At 45.8% G+C, this 16373-nt stretch overlaps 1 non-coding gene across 1 annotated transcript; it reads right to left on the bottom strand.

The window, feature by feature from the left end:
- Positions 1–525: 525 nt before the first annotated feature.
- On the bottom strand, positions 526–598 carry trnav-cac (transfer RNA valine (anticodon CAC)). The gene has a single exon. It is a non-coding gene; the product is annotated as a tRNA-Val (tRNA).
- Between the last annotated feature and the right edge of the window lie 15775 nt (positions 599–16373).

The raw sequence follows: 16373 nt of genomic DNA, 5'->3' as shown, positions 1-16373 counted from the left end.
CACTCAGGTTGGAGGAACAACACCTTATATTCTGTTTGGGTAGCCTTCAACCTGATGGCATGAACATCTGTTTCTCAAACTTCCGGTAATGCCCCCCACCCCTTCACTGTTTCGCGTCCCTTTTCCCTCTCTCACCCATTTTTCCTTGCCCACCCATCGCCTCCCTCCGGTGTTCCTGCACCTCCCCTTTCTTCCTTCCCTGGCCTTCTGTCTCAATCAACTTCCTAGTTCTTTATTTCACACCTCCCCTTCCAAGTTTCACCTGTCGCCTGGTGTTTCTCTCTCCCCCTCTCCCACCTTTTAAATCTAGTCTTCAGCTTTCTTTTCCCCCCGTACTGCCGAAGGGTTTTGGCCCGAAACATTGACTGTGCTCCTGGCCTACTGAGTGACGGGGAGAATGTACAGACTCTCCGGCTGCGGAGACTCACAGACTGCGGAGTGAATGAAACCCCAAAAGTTACACCAACAGGGCAGCTGAATGAGATCGGCCGAAACACGTACTCCTGAAGTAGCGAGTCAAAACTATGTTTCTGCCCAGGATCGAACTGGGGACCTTTCGCGTGTGAGGCGAACGTGATAACCGCTACACTACAGAAACCGTGATAGAGACTGCGACATTTCCTAAACTGGAGGGTTTTGTTTACAAGAAACTAATTAAATTGAAATTAACAACAACAACACACACAAAATGCTGGTGGAACACAACAGGCCAGGCAGCATCTATAGGAAGAAGCACTGTCGACGTTTCGGGCCGAGACCCTTCGTCAGGACTAACTGACGAAATTGAGATTGTTTTCTTTGGCGAGAAGGGCGCTGCTCTGATGGAGTTTGATAAAATTACGCAGAACACAGTTAGGGTAGATAGTTGCAGCCTTTTTTCCCCAAGGACGGAGGTATAAAACAAAAGGACATGGGTTTATAGTGAAAGGGGAAAGTTTTTAAAAGAGATCTGACTTGCTCGGTTTTATTGATTTAATACTACAGCTTCCCGAGCACCGAGCCCCCTGGTCCGAACATACTGGTGCAATTCCACTCTGCCATCCACACGTCAGCCATGTCAGCCTGGCTTGCTACAACATCGTCTCACAATATGCTGTACCAAACGAAGAGGGGCTTCTGTCAGAGAAGGCAAAGGAAAGAATAGCTCAAGGATATAAAAGCTATAAAGCCCCTTCTTTATAGCTGCTCGGGATAGTGGAATGCTCCTCTTGTGGGATGTGGGAAGGCAGGTAGACCGCCAGGGTCCCTGACCACTACAACAGCGGGAAGCGCATCCGGCTGCAGCTTCTAACGAACCACATTGAAGAGTCGGAGATGGAACCGGATGAACTCCGTATTCGGGGGGCTGAGGGGTTGATAGACAAAACATATAGAGAGGTAGTTACACCCAAGGTGCAGGACACAGGAAACTGGGTGACAGTCGGGAAGGGGAAAGGAATTGAGGTGCAGGGTAAGTACCCCTGTGGCCATCCCCCTCAACAACAGGTATAGTGTTTGAGGGAGGGGGAATGACCTAACAGAGGAATGGCACAGTAGTCAGGTCTCTGACTCAGAAGGGAAGGGAGAGAAGAGGTGAGCTGTGGTGATAGGGGATTCATTAGTTAGGGGAACGGACAGGAGGTTCTGTGGGCGAGAAAATAATTCCCGGATGGTATTGTTGCCTCCCGGGTGCCAGAGTCCTGGGTATCTGGGATTGAATCCACTGCATTCTTAAGTAGTGGGTGGGGGTCACCAGCCAGGAGAGGTGGGTGAACAATCTCTGGGTTTTTTTTCCCCCTTAAATTTAGGACTCCGCACTCACGGTGATCGGAGGAAGTGAGATCCGCGAGAGAGGAGAAGGGAACTCCCCGGCGGGCCGGAAGAGAGGACCCGCAGGACGCCAGGACTCTGCCAGGGCCCGGACCCACTCACCTGCCCAGCCCTTGGCTATTCTGCCACCGCCGCTGCCCTGTTGCAATTCGTTGCCCGGGTGACGCGTTGGTTACAGCCCGTCGCCGGCAGCGCCCCGTCCACCCGCAGCTCGGTGACCCGGACGGCCCGGAAATCTGAAATGTTCCTTCACTGCCTATCACAGATACAGTACCCCGTCCCGTACTCGGTAGACCCCTGTCCCTCTCCACCAGATTCACGGCCTGTTCCCACGCGATCCCTGTCCCCATCAAAATTCTCTCCAGTCCCATGCCCACTGGATTCCCCCATTCTGTCTTCAGTAGATCCCCTATCGCGTCCTCAGTAGATCTCTATCCCGGTCGCACTCGATCCTTGTCCATTCCCACTCGATCCGCCTCCCGGCCCATCAGATCACTGTCCCATCCCCGCTGGATACCCATCCAACCCCCACCAGATTCGTACCAGCCTCAAGCCACATTTGAGATGCCCCCGCACCATTACCCCTCCTTGCCAGGGACGATTCATTAATCCGGGTTCAACACAGCACACCGTCCCTGCCCCACGGTTCGTTCTTCATCGCGTCGCTCTGAGAAATGGTTCTGAACACACCGCTGGCTTCCCAATCGGATGCCCGGAGATCTGAAACTTGCCTTCAATGCCCGCCACAAATGCCCCGTCCCCTGTAGGAATAGAAAATTGCTTGGATTTTCCAGCATCTGCAGATCTCTTGTTTGTGATTGGACTACTACTGTGGAGCCCTGTACAGTACCATTGGTTCACTTATCCTGCGGGGGTGGGGGGCAGGATTTTGTTGAGGTTGTACAGGATATTGGTACACTCTTGGAGTATTGAGTGACTTTTAGTTACCTCGTTGAAGGATCTATGTCATTAACCTGGGAAGAGAGCACAGCCGGTGACTAAGAATGTTGCCAAAACTTGAGGGACTGAGTAATAATATAGGGAGAGGACATTAATGTTCAAAGTCAATGTTATTATCAGGGTACATGTATGTGACCATATACAACCCCGAGGTTCATTTTTGTCGGCATACTCAATAAATCTATAGAATAATAATAACTTGCCCTCTAGTCTCGGATGTTTCCTTTAACACTCCTGCGTTGGATCAGGACCTTGCTCCTGAGTCGGGAGATTGGTACCCAGTGAACAAATTTGGAAAGATGTTGCAACCAGGTTTGGCATGATGGAGGTGTACAAGATGATAAGGGGCAGAGACTGAGGGGGAAGCCACAGATAGTTTTCCCAGGGTGAAAATGGCTAATGCGAGGGGGCATGATATTAAGGGCAAACATGAGGAAATCTGCAGATGCTGGAAATTCAAGCAACACACACAAAATGCTGGTGGAACACAACAGGCCAGGCAGCATCTCTAAGGAGAAGCACTGTCGACGTTTCGGGCCGAAACCCTTCGTCAGGATCCTTATAGATGCTGCCTGGCCTGCTGTGCTCCACCAGCATTTTGTGTGTGTTGTTATAATATTAAGGGCTCTTCTTCACCTTCTGACTACCCACGTTCCCCTCCCCCACCCCACGTTCCCCTCCCCCACCCCACCTTCCCCTCCCCTCCCCCACCTTCCCCTCCCCCACCCCACCTTCCCCTCCCCTCCCCCACCTTCCCCTCCCCCACCCCACCTTCCCCTCCCCTCCCCCACCCTACCTTCCCACTTCCTTTCAACTGTTTATTCCTCTCCATAGATGCTGCCTGACCCATTAGAGGGCAGATTTGATAGAGGGATACAAAACTATGACAGGTATAGATAGGGTAAATGCAAGTAGGCTTTTTTTCCACTGAGTTTTATTCACTGAGACTACAAGTCGAGGTCATGAGTTAAGGGTGAAAGGTGAAATGTTTAAGGAGACCATGAGGGGAAACATCTTCACTCAGAGGGAGGTGAGAGTGTGGAATGAGCTGCCAGCTCAAGTGGTGTATGTGAGCTCAATTTCAACATTTAAGAAAAGTTTAGTTAGGTACATGGATGGGAAGGGTATGGAGGGCTATGGTCGATGGGACTAGGCAGTTTAAAGAGTTTTGCATGGACTAGATGGGCTGTTTCTGTGGTGTACTTTTCTCTGAATCTGCAACTGAGGCCTCCACTTTTCACCCTGCCCTGACTCTGGCACAGGTACTGAGTCTCCATTGCTCTGTCCCAGTGAAACACTGTGGGAAAATCCCCTGACTTTAAAGCTGAGGATCCCAACCTAGGTCCACAGACCCCCTGGGGAATGTTAGGGGTCCATGGCATAAAAAGGCTGGGAATCACTGGTATAAGAGGATGATTTAATCCAGGTTCTCATAGAATCGTTCAGCACTACAGCACAGAAACAGGTCATTCAGCCTACGCAGTCCATGTTGGCCATATCTTCTGCCTTGTTCCATTTACCTGCATCAAGACCATGTGCTTGTCCAAACTTCTCTTAAGGGTTACTACTGAGCGCACATCCACCTCTCCCACCAGCAGCTCATTCCACACTCACACCATCCTCTGAGTGAAGAAATTCCCCTTCAACTTCTCCTTCCACCCGTAACCCATGACCTCCAGTTGTGGTCTCCCCCAACCTCAGTGGAAAAAGCCTTTTGTATTTACCCCATCTATACCCCTCATACTTTTGTATATCTCCACTCCTGATTAGTTATTGTGATTTTCTTTCGTCTTTCATCCAGTAAACATATTCGAACCATTTTAAATTAGTAGTAATATCCTTACCACTTGCAGCGACTACTTAAAAACACACTGTAAGTCTCTGAGAGGTGGTGAGGGAGTTTGATGAGCTCCCAGCTAACCGAATTCCAAGCTGAGAAAGTACGTTTAGTCCTTTATTACAAACCAGCAGTAAAACCGTTCGACATTTCCGTAACTCATGTAAAGCAAAAACAAGCAAGACGAGCGTAATCAAATCAAATTCAAGCAAGGACGAACGGTCAACAGAAGGAATGCGCTCCCTTTCTCTCTGTGCCACCATGCAGGCGAACAGGTGACCATCTGCGTTTATTTTCACCGCCATCCAAACCCACGTGACACATAACCTTAACTCAAAATGAGGATGGTCAACACAAGTACATTACAGAGACAATGAATGGGCACGTGGTTCCTACACTACTACCACCACTGCTTAGTACACAGAACAGTACAGCACAGTACTGGCCCTTTGACCCACAATGCTGTACCAGTCTTTTAACCTACTCCAAGATCAATCTAACCCTTCCCTCCCACACAGTCTTCCAATGTTCTTTCATCCCTTTGCCTGTCTAAGTCTCTTCAATGTACCACCCACTCACCACTCTCTATGTAAAAAAGATAGAGACACCCTCCTATACTTTCCTCCAATCAACTCAAGCCACTGGTATTGGCCATTTCCACCCTTGGTAAAAGTCTCTGGCTGTCCACTCAGTCTATGCCTCTTGTACATCTCTATCAAGTCACCTCTCACCCTCCTTCACTCATAAGAGAAAAGCCCTAGCTTGCTCAACCTCTCCTCGTAAGACATGCTCTCTAATCCAGGACACATCTTGATAAATCTGTTCTGCAGCCTCTCCAAAGGAAGTCTTCCACGTCCTTCTTATAGTGGGGTCACGGGAACTGAACACAATGCTCGTGAGGTCTAACCAGAGTTTTCTAGAGCCTACGGCATTACCTCAGGACTTGAACAAAATTCCCCCACTAACGAAGGCCACCACACTATCCTTGACTGCTCTATCAACTTAAGTGGCAACTTTAAGAGATCTATGCATGTGGTCCCCAAGATCTCGTTGTTCCTCCACACTGATAAGAACCTTTTCCACAGATGCTGCCTGACCTGTGGAGATCCTCCAGCATTTGGTGTGTGTTGCATTGGATCTCCTGTATCCGCAGAATTTCTTGTGTTTATGATTTCCTGCCTAAAGCCTAGTCTCCTCGAGGTTTGTTTACCCGGAAGACATTTAAACTTTCTCTTTGAAGGGAGATCAGTGAGACCTCTCTCTCTCACACAACTCCCCTCAGTGCCTCTAACTCTTCGACCATGTGCTCACCCAGACCTGTCAGCTGCCAGTTTGTACTCCTTCTCCTGGCCCCACCTTCTTGTTCTGACATCTTTCCCCTTTATTTCTCGTCCGCCTCGGCATAAATCTTCGACTCTTTATTCCTCTCGGTAGGTGCAGCGGAGTTCCTCCGCCATTTTTGTATATGCTGTGTCAGGATTTCCAGCATCTGCAGAATCTCGTGTTTAAAAATGTATTTATATTCTCACTGCACCTGACCATAATAAACATACTTACTAGTTTAATTTACCAATTTACATTACTGTTACGTTTGGGGTAAAATGTAAGCGGCGATAATCACATTTTAGTTAGGCAGAGAAGCTAGTAGGTAAATGGGGTTGAGAGGAGAAATAAATCAACCATGATGGAAAGGCGGAGCAGACGCAACGGGACGAATAGCCTAATTCCGATCCTATGTCTTATGGCTCAACTATTTTGCGGTAGAATGCATGAATTCTGTTAGCACCGTACATAGTAGAACCGCGGTGAACTCCGTCAGTGGTTAGCTTTGAATTGCAGACTTCCAGCCACTAGAGAGCGCTAACGCTCCACCGCTGAAGATGCACAGAGCGAGAACTGGGCGCCTCTATAGGAGAGTCAATCGGCAAAGTTATCCTTGAAAGGAGTAGTATAGCTAGTGTTCTAGTGTCTAGCTTTTTACATCACTGCTGAGTCTGGGTCAGTTGGTGACACTTGCGGACTGCTCCCAGCACATCCTTAGACTGTATTGGTTGTTGATGCAAATAATGCACGTTTCAAAGTTTCGATGTACACGCGACAAATAAAGCTAATCTTTAAATTGTGCCAAACATGTTGCAGAGACTAGTTCTTAGCAACATACAAACAGCTGGAGGAACTCAGCTGCTCAGGCGGGCTCCGTGGGCAGGGAGTAGACAGTTAACGTTTCTAGTTAAGACCCAGCCCCGATGAAGGGGCTGCTGCTTTCCTGCAGTAGCATTTCTTGTAGATGTGCACAATGATGGGGAGGGCTTTACCCATGGACTGGGCTATATCCACTTTTATTGGGTATTGGTGTTTCCACACCAGACTGTGATAGAGCCAGTCAATATACTCTCCATCATACATAATAGAAGTTTGTCAAAGTTTTAGATGTCATGTCAAATTTGTACAAACTTCTCGGGAAGTCGAGGCACTGCCCTGCTTCCCCTGTCATTGCATTTACATGCTGGGCTCAAGGTAGGTCCTTCAAACTAATAACACTGAGAAATTTAAAGTTGCTGACCTTCTCTACCTCTGATGAGGACTAGCTCATGGACCTCTGGTCTCTCCCTCCAGACGCTGAGTAAGAGGCTGTTGCTTTGGTACCACTCAGCCAGATTTTCAGTCTCCGTCCTATATTCTGATTGATTCATCACCGCCTTTGATTTCGCTGTAACAGTGGTGTCATCATCAAACTTGAATGTGGCATCGGAGCTGTGCTTAGCCTCAGTGCAAAACAGATAGAGCAGGGGGCTTGGACAGCCTTGTGTTACACCTGTACTGATGGAAACCGTGGAGGAGATGTTGTTGCCAACCCAAACTGACTGGGGTCTGCACATTAGGGAAGTGAGGATCCAGTTGCATAAGGTGGTATTGAGATCAAGGTCTTGAAGTTACTGATTAGCTTAGAGGGGATGATGATATTGAATGCCGAGCTATGGCCAATAAAGAGCATCCTGATGTGTGCATCTTTCCTGTTCAGATGTTCCGGGGTTGAAGAGTCAATGAGATGGCACCTACTGTGGACCTGTTGTGCCGGTAGGAAAACTGGAGTGGATCCAAATCCTTCTCAGTTGATATGTTTGATCACCAGCCTGTCAAAGCACTTCAACACGAGTAGTTAATGATGATAGTCCTTGAGGCAGGCGACCACGTTCTTAGGCACCGGTATAATAGAAGTCTGCATGAAGACTGCCAGTGTGAGAGCTTTAAGATCTCAGTGAACACTCCAGGTCAGCACAGGTCTTCAGTATTCAGCTAGCTACCCCATCTGGGGTGGATGTTTTTCGTGGGTTCACCCTCCTGAAGGCTACGTCAGACTCAGAGACCGAAATCAGGGGGTCATTGGGCACTGAGGGAATTTGTGATGGTTCCTCCATGTTTCGATGGTCAAAACGAGCATAGAAGGCGTTGTTTTCATCCGGGAGTGAAGCCTTGCTGCCACCCATGCTGCATGGTTTCACTTGGGAAGAGGTCAAGCCCTGGCACAGCTGTCCAGTAACTCAGGTTTGGTCTGGAATTGCCACTTTGCCCGTGAAATGGCTTTGCAGAAGTAAACTTCGCTGCACTGAGTCTTTCATTGCACCTGTGCACCTGACAATAAACACGGCTTTGTCTTTGGATCTTAGGTTCCTTCTCCTTTCTTGATTAGACAATCTACATTTTGTATTGCAGTGACTTCAGGTCTTTGCTCTGTACTGCTGTTGACAACAGTGACGATAAACCTGATTCTGATTTTCTACCTTCTACTCCCTGGGTGGGTGTATGAGCAGCCGGTGCAGATCACAAGTGCTGGTTATGCAACCACAGACGCCAGGCAGACAATCTCTGAAGAGTATTGATAATGGCTGGGGTCACCCGTCTTGTAAAGACACTGCCCAGAGGAAGGCAATGGCAAACCACTTCTGTAGAAAAACTTGCCATGGAAAGACCATGGCTGCCCAAGTCATACATGATGATGACAAGACAGCGTGGAACAGGCCCTTTCAGCCAAATGAGCCACACTGCCCAGCAATGCTCAGCACAGTGACAGGAGGAAACTAGAGTCAGATTAATGATTAGGGACAGGGATGTGGAGGAGTCAAATGACATGGCACATAATGAAAGAACAAACCCTCTAACTCCAAATCTAGATTATTCAGCTACATTACCAAATCTCCTCAAATTCCCAACGAAGTAGAAGATAAACACAAGAGATTTGGCAGATGTTGGAAATCCAGAGCAACGCACACAAAATGCCGGAGGAACTCAGCAGGTCAGGCAGCTGCTATGAAGAGGAATAAATAGCCAATATTTCTGTCCAAAACCTGAGTTCCTCCGGCATTTTGTGTGTGTTACCAACCAAAGAGGAGTTGCTTCACAATTGTGTCAGCCCAGGGCAGATCCTTGAATATATTAACACCCAGGAACTTGAAGCTGCTCACCCTTTCCACTGCTGATCCCTCGATGAGGACTGGTGAGTCTTACTGACAATGAGTGCCAGGTTGTTGTTGTGACACCACTCAACCAATTGATCTACCTCACTCCTGTACCCCTCCTCATAGATGTCTGAGATTTTAACAATAGCAGTGCCACCTGTGAATATATAAATGGTGTTTTACCTGTGCCTAGCCACGCAGTCACGAGTGGAGAGAGAGCAGAGCAGTGGGCTAAGCACAAATCCTTGAGGTGTGCCTCTGTTGACTAACAGATGGGATTGTGTGTATAAATGAGGATTTTAGAAAGGTTTTTCAGTCTAAATCACATATTAGAGGTATGTTAGCATCAGAACTCAGTGTATTCCACACCAACACTCAATGTTCCGTTCTCATCATCCCATTATAGGGAGGATGTGTAACAAGGATGATGCCCTGATTAGAGAGCATTTCTGATCAGGAAAGGTTGAGTGAACTAGGGCTTTTCTGTTTGGAGTGAAGGAGGGCGAGAGGTGACTTGATAGAGGTGTGCAAGATGTTAAGAGGCATAGATTGGTTGGATAGCCAGAGACCTCCCCACCACCCCCGGTTGGAAATGCCTAACACGAGGGGGCATCATTTTAAGATGATTGGAGGAAAGCATGGGAGGGGAGGAATGTCAGAGGTAGGTTTTTTTTAGACAGAGTGTGGTGGGTGCATTGACGCCCTTCTAGAGGGGGTAAAGGCAGAAACATTAGGGGCACTTAAGAAACTCTTGGATGATAGAAAATGGAAGGTTATGTGGGAGAGAAGGGGCAGATTGATCAATGGGATGGCTCTGTTCTGTGTAAACAAGAGCTCCCTGTTGGAGAAATCCAAAGGGGATGGAATTAACAAAGCTTGGTGCACAATTCATCTGTAGTTAGCAGTCACTGTTCAGGGAAAATTGAATGTCTTACATTTAAATGCCAACCACATTACCTGCTCAGGGAATTTGCTGCTGCGTTCATACCGCTGTCTACATCCCCTCACGTATGAACGCCAAGGGCACATTGGGAGAGCTTTATTAGCTCTTTACAAAGCAACCATTCAGCTGGTCTCTTCAGACTTCAGTCATGTTAACCTGCAGGGCATTTTACCCAAATTCCACCAACATGTCACCATTACCACTAGGGGAACAAATGGACTGGACCATGTTTATACAAACAGACGCAGTACTTACAAAGCCATCCCACACCCACATTTAGGCCTCTCTGACCACATCTCCACAATGTTAATACAGTGTACAGGCTACTGAGAATGCAGAAACCAGTCAAATCCATCAGGTCTATTTTTACTAGGAGAGATCTGTATTCCTGCCATCAGGTTGTAAGTCAACCAGACACAATACAAGGTGTTACTCCTCCACCCTGAGGATGCCTCATCTTGGCACAAGGGGAGGCCGTAGACCAACATGTTGGAATGGGAATTGGAATTATAACGTTTGGACACCAGTAAGTTCTGCTTTTGGCGGATGGAGTGGAGGTGCTGGATGCTGCCTGACCTGCTGAGTTCCTCCAGCATTTTGTGCGTGATGCTCTGGATCTCCAGCATCTGCAGGATCTCGTGTTTAAAGATATTGACCCTATGCTGTTTACTGTCCTCAGCACACCCGCTATCTGCTGAAGGAATCAACTCCTATTTTGGTGTGAAGCTAACTGGAAGTGAATCAAAAGTTAATCCACATTTTTCTCTTCCAGGCTGTGAAGTGCTGAGCCCGACCCCAACCTCGGCTCTATCTGTAATCCAGGATGGTGCACTGAGGGGCTCAGCAAATCAAACCAAACTCTACCGCTGTGCTCAGGTAGCCTTCCTCGAAGAGTGTGCTGAGCAATTGGTCTTCAGTGAGGATTGCAAGTGTTGTACTTGGCCTCGCGTCAAGGATGCTCAGGAATCAGACTGGTGTTCACGTTGCTACTTGGATAATAAATGATTACAGTTACAGGGCTATTTAGAAATTATATTTTTCAAAACTCTTTTTACTGGCCTTTCAAAGCAATCCATTGACGAACTTCAGCTCATTCAGAATGCCACTGCTAACCTTTTACCCAAAACCAGGACGAGAGAGCTTATTCACTCCTGTACTAACTACTCTGCATTGGCTTCTTGTATCGTTTTGAATTGAATTTAAAGGTCTCTTACTTGTTTTCAGGTTCTTAATAGTCTGCAACCAGAGTCACAGAATCACTTTCTTTTTACAATGCTGATCCGAGTTTCTTCCGCTGTCTCCCTCAAAAGCAGGTCAGCTTTTTTGAACTAAGCTCATAAGGAGTTGGAGGGATGGGTTAGTAAGTTTACTGATGACACTAAGGTTGGAGGTGTTGTGGATCGTGTGGAGGGTTGTCAGAGGTTACAGCGGGACATTGATAGGATGCAAAACTGGACTAAGAAGTGGCAGATGGAGTTCAACCCAGATAAGTGTGAAGTGGTTCATTTTGGTAGGTCAAATATGATGGCAGAATATAGTATTAATGGTAAGACTCTTGGCAGTATGGAGGATCAGAGGGATTTTGGGGTCTGAGTCCATAGGATGCTCAAAGCAGTTGTGCAGGTAGACTCTGTGGTTAAGAAGGCATACGATGTATCGGCCTTCATCAATCTTGGAATTGAATTTAGGAACCGAGAGGTAATGTTACAGCTATATAGGACCCTGGCCAGATCCCACTGTGCTCAGTTCTGGTCGCCTCACTACAGGAAGGATATGGAAGCCATAGAAAGGGTGCAGAGTAAATTCACAAGGATGTTGCCTGGATTGGGGAGCATGACTTATGAGAATAGGTTGAGTGAACTTGGCCTTTTCTCCCTGGAGCAACAGAAGATGATAGAGGTGTATAAGATGATGAGAGGCATTGATTGTGTGGATAGTCAGAGGCTTTTTCCCCGGGGTTGAAATGGTTGCCACAAGAGGATACAGGCTTAAGGTGCTGGGGGTGGGGGGTCAGTACAGAGATGTCAGGGGTAAGTTTTTTACTCAGAGAGTGGTGAGTGGAATGTGTTGCCAGCAATGGTGGTGGAAGCTGATATGATAAGGTCTTTTAATAGATTTTTGGATAGGTACATGGTGCTTAGAAAAATAGAGGGCTATAGGTAAGCCTTGTAATTTCTAAGGTAGGGACATGTTTGGCACAACTTTGTGGGCCGAAGGGCCTGTATTGTGCTGTAGGTTTTCTATGTTTCTATAAACTCTGGAACTTCAATGCCTAAGACTATAAGGGGTGCAGACTCAATTGACACTTTTAAACACCAGCTCAAAACCTATTTACCTAACCTTGCTTTTAACTCATATCAATTTGTCTTTTCACGTTTGCACTTTATCCCATTGAAAAGCACTTTGAATTACATCGCCTGTATGAACTGTGTTCTATAAATAAGTTATTATTTTAATTCAAGATTGTTCACATCATAAGCATACAATTAATACCATGGTTCTGGAGGACCAGAATTTTGCTCACTGACAGAATATAAAGTTGAAACAAAGATTATGGGAAAATACATGCAGCAAAATTAGGCACAAAACCCAACATGCAAAGCAGTACAATAATATGATGAAGCTTGCATAGGCCTAAATCCACTAGGTTATTCAAAGTTTGAATCATACAGCAATGCTTATATTGGACAGCAGTAAATCATCACATTTCCCTACACAGACAAGAGTAACAAACACAGCCATGAATAAATGCACAAGGTGGAAAGCACCTTCTAAAGTCACAATACTGAAGTTTCAGAGCCTCCGTCACCTCATAAGCTGCATGCACGATCAAAGCATTTGTTTGCTTGGAGGAGCTTATGGGTAAGTATACTGCGACATCGATTCACATTTCCATTCACATCATACATGAGTAGCACAAAGCAGAAAACAATTCAATACCATCTTCAAAAGCCAGAAACTGATTCATTATTAAAACTTCTTGAATTCAAAAGATGAAAGAGTAGAATATTGTTAACAAATAAATTAACAGCTGTAGAGTACCCCCAGAACAGAGTTTCCCCAAATTATGTATATACTCAATTAACTTGCAACTTCTTCAAGATGAATAGCATTGAGATAACACACTAAAAGTACAAAGGCACAACAATTTTACATGGCTTTCCAATTTAGCACTGAACCAATTAAAGACAAATGTCAGCTGGAAAGATTCAAACTCTAAGTGGATTGTCAGAGGTGCTCGGGCCATGAATCAGATATTGTTCAATTTATTGAATTTTCCTTTCATTCCCATTTCTCTCTTCTTTTTCCACTCCCATTCTGATTCACCTCTCACCCCTTTCTCTTCTCCTCACCTGCCCTTCATGTCCCTCCGGTTCCTCTCCTCCTTCCCTTTCTCCCATGGCCTACTGTCCTCTCCTATCAGATTCCTCCTTCTTCAGCCCTTCACCTCTTCCACCTATCACCTCCCAGCTTCTTACTTCACCCCACTTCCCCCCCCCCCCCACATATCACCTGCCAGTTTATACTCCTCCTCTTCCCCCCACTTCTTCCTCTGGCTTATTCCTCCTTCCTTTCCAGTTCTGATGAAGGGGCTCGGCCCAAAACATCGACTGTTTATTCCCCTCCATAGATGCTGCCCGACCCTACACCACTGTGTGTGTATGTGTGAGTGAGAGAGTGAGTGAACGAGTGAGTGAGTGTTGCTCTGAGGTTATTGAATACTTTTTTAAAAATATATTCACCAGCAATGAAAGAAACAGGAAAAAAAAGTGCAGTAGGTTGGGACACAAGCATTCAATTTTAATTTAAAATTAAATTACAGTTGACAATTGATTAGGGTTGACTCTGAATGTGAATGCTCTCATTAATTACTTCATCATGATTTAAATATAACACTTTCAAACAGTAAATTAAAACATGATGTCTGATTTAATACATTGCCGAACTAGTTTTCATATATCAATATGTGCATCTCTAATGTCAATTATATAGAGCAATATCTCTACAAGAGAGTCCCTATGTGATCACTGCTTTTCAGGATTTAACTTTCCTAATTAAAAGCTTGTTATGAGAAAGAAATTCCAAGACCACCAATGCAAACATGTGGTGCAACACGTTGAGTAGTTTTGTGAAAAGCACTGCTGAAGTTAATGCCACTTTTGAAGCCTAGGTGTAGAATTCTGACCGGGTTTGTGGATTCAATGGGGCTCCAATCTATATTATTATTTATGAATTCACCCACTGAATTTAATTTGTCACATTATTAGTCCCAAGACAGAAAAAAAAGTTATGTTGGTTAGTGAAGCCTTTTTTTCCCCAAAAGTGGCAGGTCATATAAAAATAAGCCCATTAGAGTGTTGTGTACCCAGAAGCAGATTCTAAAAAGCTCTGAAAAGAAATCAAAATCCAAAAATCACAGAAGATTCCCCTTCATTAATGAAGACATCTCTGGACAACACCAAATCTCTTCTCTCCTCACAGTTCCAGTGAACCAGGATAGCTGTCCCACGTGAGTGTACAGATACACCACATTCATAAAAGTATCACATCGCCTGCACCTGCTGTCGAATCAGAGTTTAATTTTCCAAGAACATCCGAACGGAGGCAGCAGCGTTTCTACAGAACTAAAGTGATGTTTTGTTTGGCAAGAACAGAATCTTGTAACTTCAAAAAAGTTTTCTCTACTCCAGAAGATCCTGTTAAAAGAAATAATATGAGCTTTCAATTTTTTTTTTAAGATAAGCTTTATTCGTTACATGTAAATATACCTAATGACTCGCTTTACATACACCCAATGACTTGTCTTCCACAGCCGTCTGTGGCAATGAATTCCACACATTCACCACCTTCTGGCTAAAGAAACTCCTCCTCATCTCCATTCTAAAGGGACATCCCTCTAGTCTGAGGCTGTGTCCTCTGGTCCTACTCTCCCCCAGTATAGGAAATGTTCTCTCCATATCCACTTACCTTGGTCTTTCAATATTCCACCGGCTCCAGTGAGATCCAGGCTGGTATTGGAGGCGATTTGGATGCCAGAAAGAGTAGTGAGGGAAATGAGTCCCCCACCCCCACAGGCAGCAGAGCGGTGTAGCTGGTTGAGCCACAGCCTCTCGCTGCCAGAGAGGCAAGTTCAATCCTGACCTTGCATGCTATTGATGTGAAGTTAGCACACATCTGTGATCCAGTGGGATTCTTCCCGTTTCCTCTCACAACTTACAGAGCAGATTAACCTGCGAACTCTTTCACACGAGGGTTGCCGTGTTAGCCTGGTTTCTGTAAAATGTGCCGGTACCATATTGGATTTATAGCGAGAACATGGCAGGTGCCCATGTGGCCAACTGATCTGATCAGGCCTCCTATGCATGGAGGGCTTTCTCTCTTCAGGGCGTGCTGGGCTTTTAAATGCTCGTGTCTTTTGACCTGGCTGGCCCAGTCCATCACACCCACACTTGCCCAGCATGTACCGTTACTAACATGACTGAGTCTGGAAACCTTTAATTATACTATCCTTTTGCCGCTCTTGCTGCACCCAGACCTAGTGCTGCATATTACACAGATGAGTGGCAGAATCTTGTGGGGGTTGTGGGTTGATGTGAAAATGGAAAGAATATATAAAGTGAATTTCTGTAGGATTAGGGCAAATGATTTGCTGAGGGTCAGCATGGATTTGGTGGGCCAAAGGGCCTGTTTCAGTGCCTTCTCTCAGTGACCATTACATTGGACAACAAATACTTCCCAAATACTTCTGGGTGTACCTTATGGATTTTGGGCTACTGATCATAAGACCGCGACCATAAGACCTAGGAGCAGAATTAGGCCATCTAGCCCATTGAGTCTGCTCCACCATTCAATCACGGCTGATCCTTTTTCTATCTCCTCCTCAGCTGCAGTACCTGGCCTTCTCCCCTTAACTGTTAATGCCATGTCCAATCAAGATCATGAAAGTCACAATGAAATTTCCCTATCACACAGCATTCTTTTTGAAATCGCCTATATTTATTTCAATTCAAAATTCAAGTCAGAATAATTGATGCCCAGATTAAGGATAGCATTTTTGTTGGTCTACAGATCAAATAGGTCATCAATGACAGGCAATTCGAAGAACTTCTAGAGTGACTGGAGAAAATTGCATGGAAGGTATTCAAGGTTGTTGCTGAAAATATTCTTGGCAACTACATGCAGCTGGTTGACAACATGCTTCAACTATATAAAACCATGAAATGCAACATGTCACTAAAGATTCATTTTCTGCATTCCCATTTAGACTCTTCCCTGCAAACCTTGGTGCTGTCAGTGAAGAGCATGGTGAAAGGTTTCACCACAACATTGAGATCATGGAGAGATGGTATCAGGGCAACTGAAATCC

This window comes from Hypanus sabinus, chromosome 25, assembly GCF_030144855.1.
Source record: "Hypanus sabinus isolate sHypSab1 chromosome 25, sHypSab1.hap1, whole genome shotgun sequence".
In the NCBI taxonomy this organism is placed as follows: domain Eukaryota; kingdom Metazoa; phylum Chordata; class Chondrichthyes; order Myliobatiformes; family Dasyatidae; genus Hypanus; species Hypanus sabinus.
Note: the sequence above shows the minus strand (reverse complement) of the source record. Positions and strands in the feature narration are given on the sequence as shown.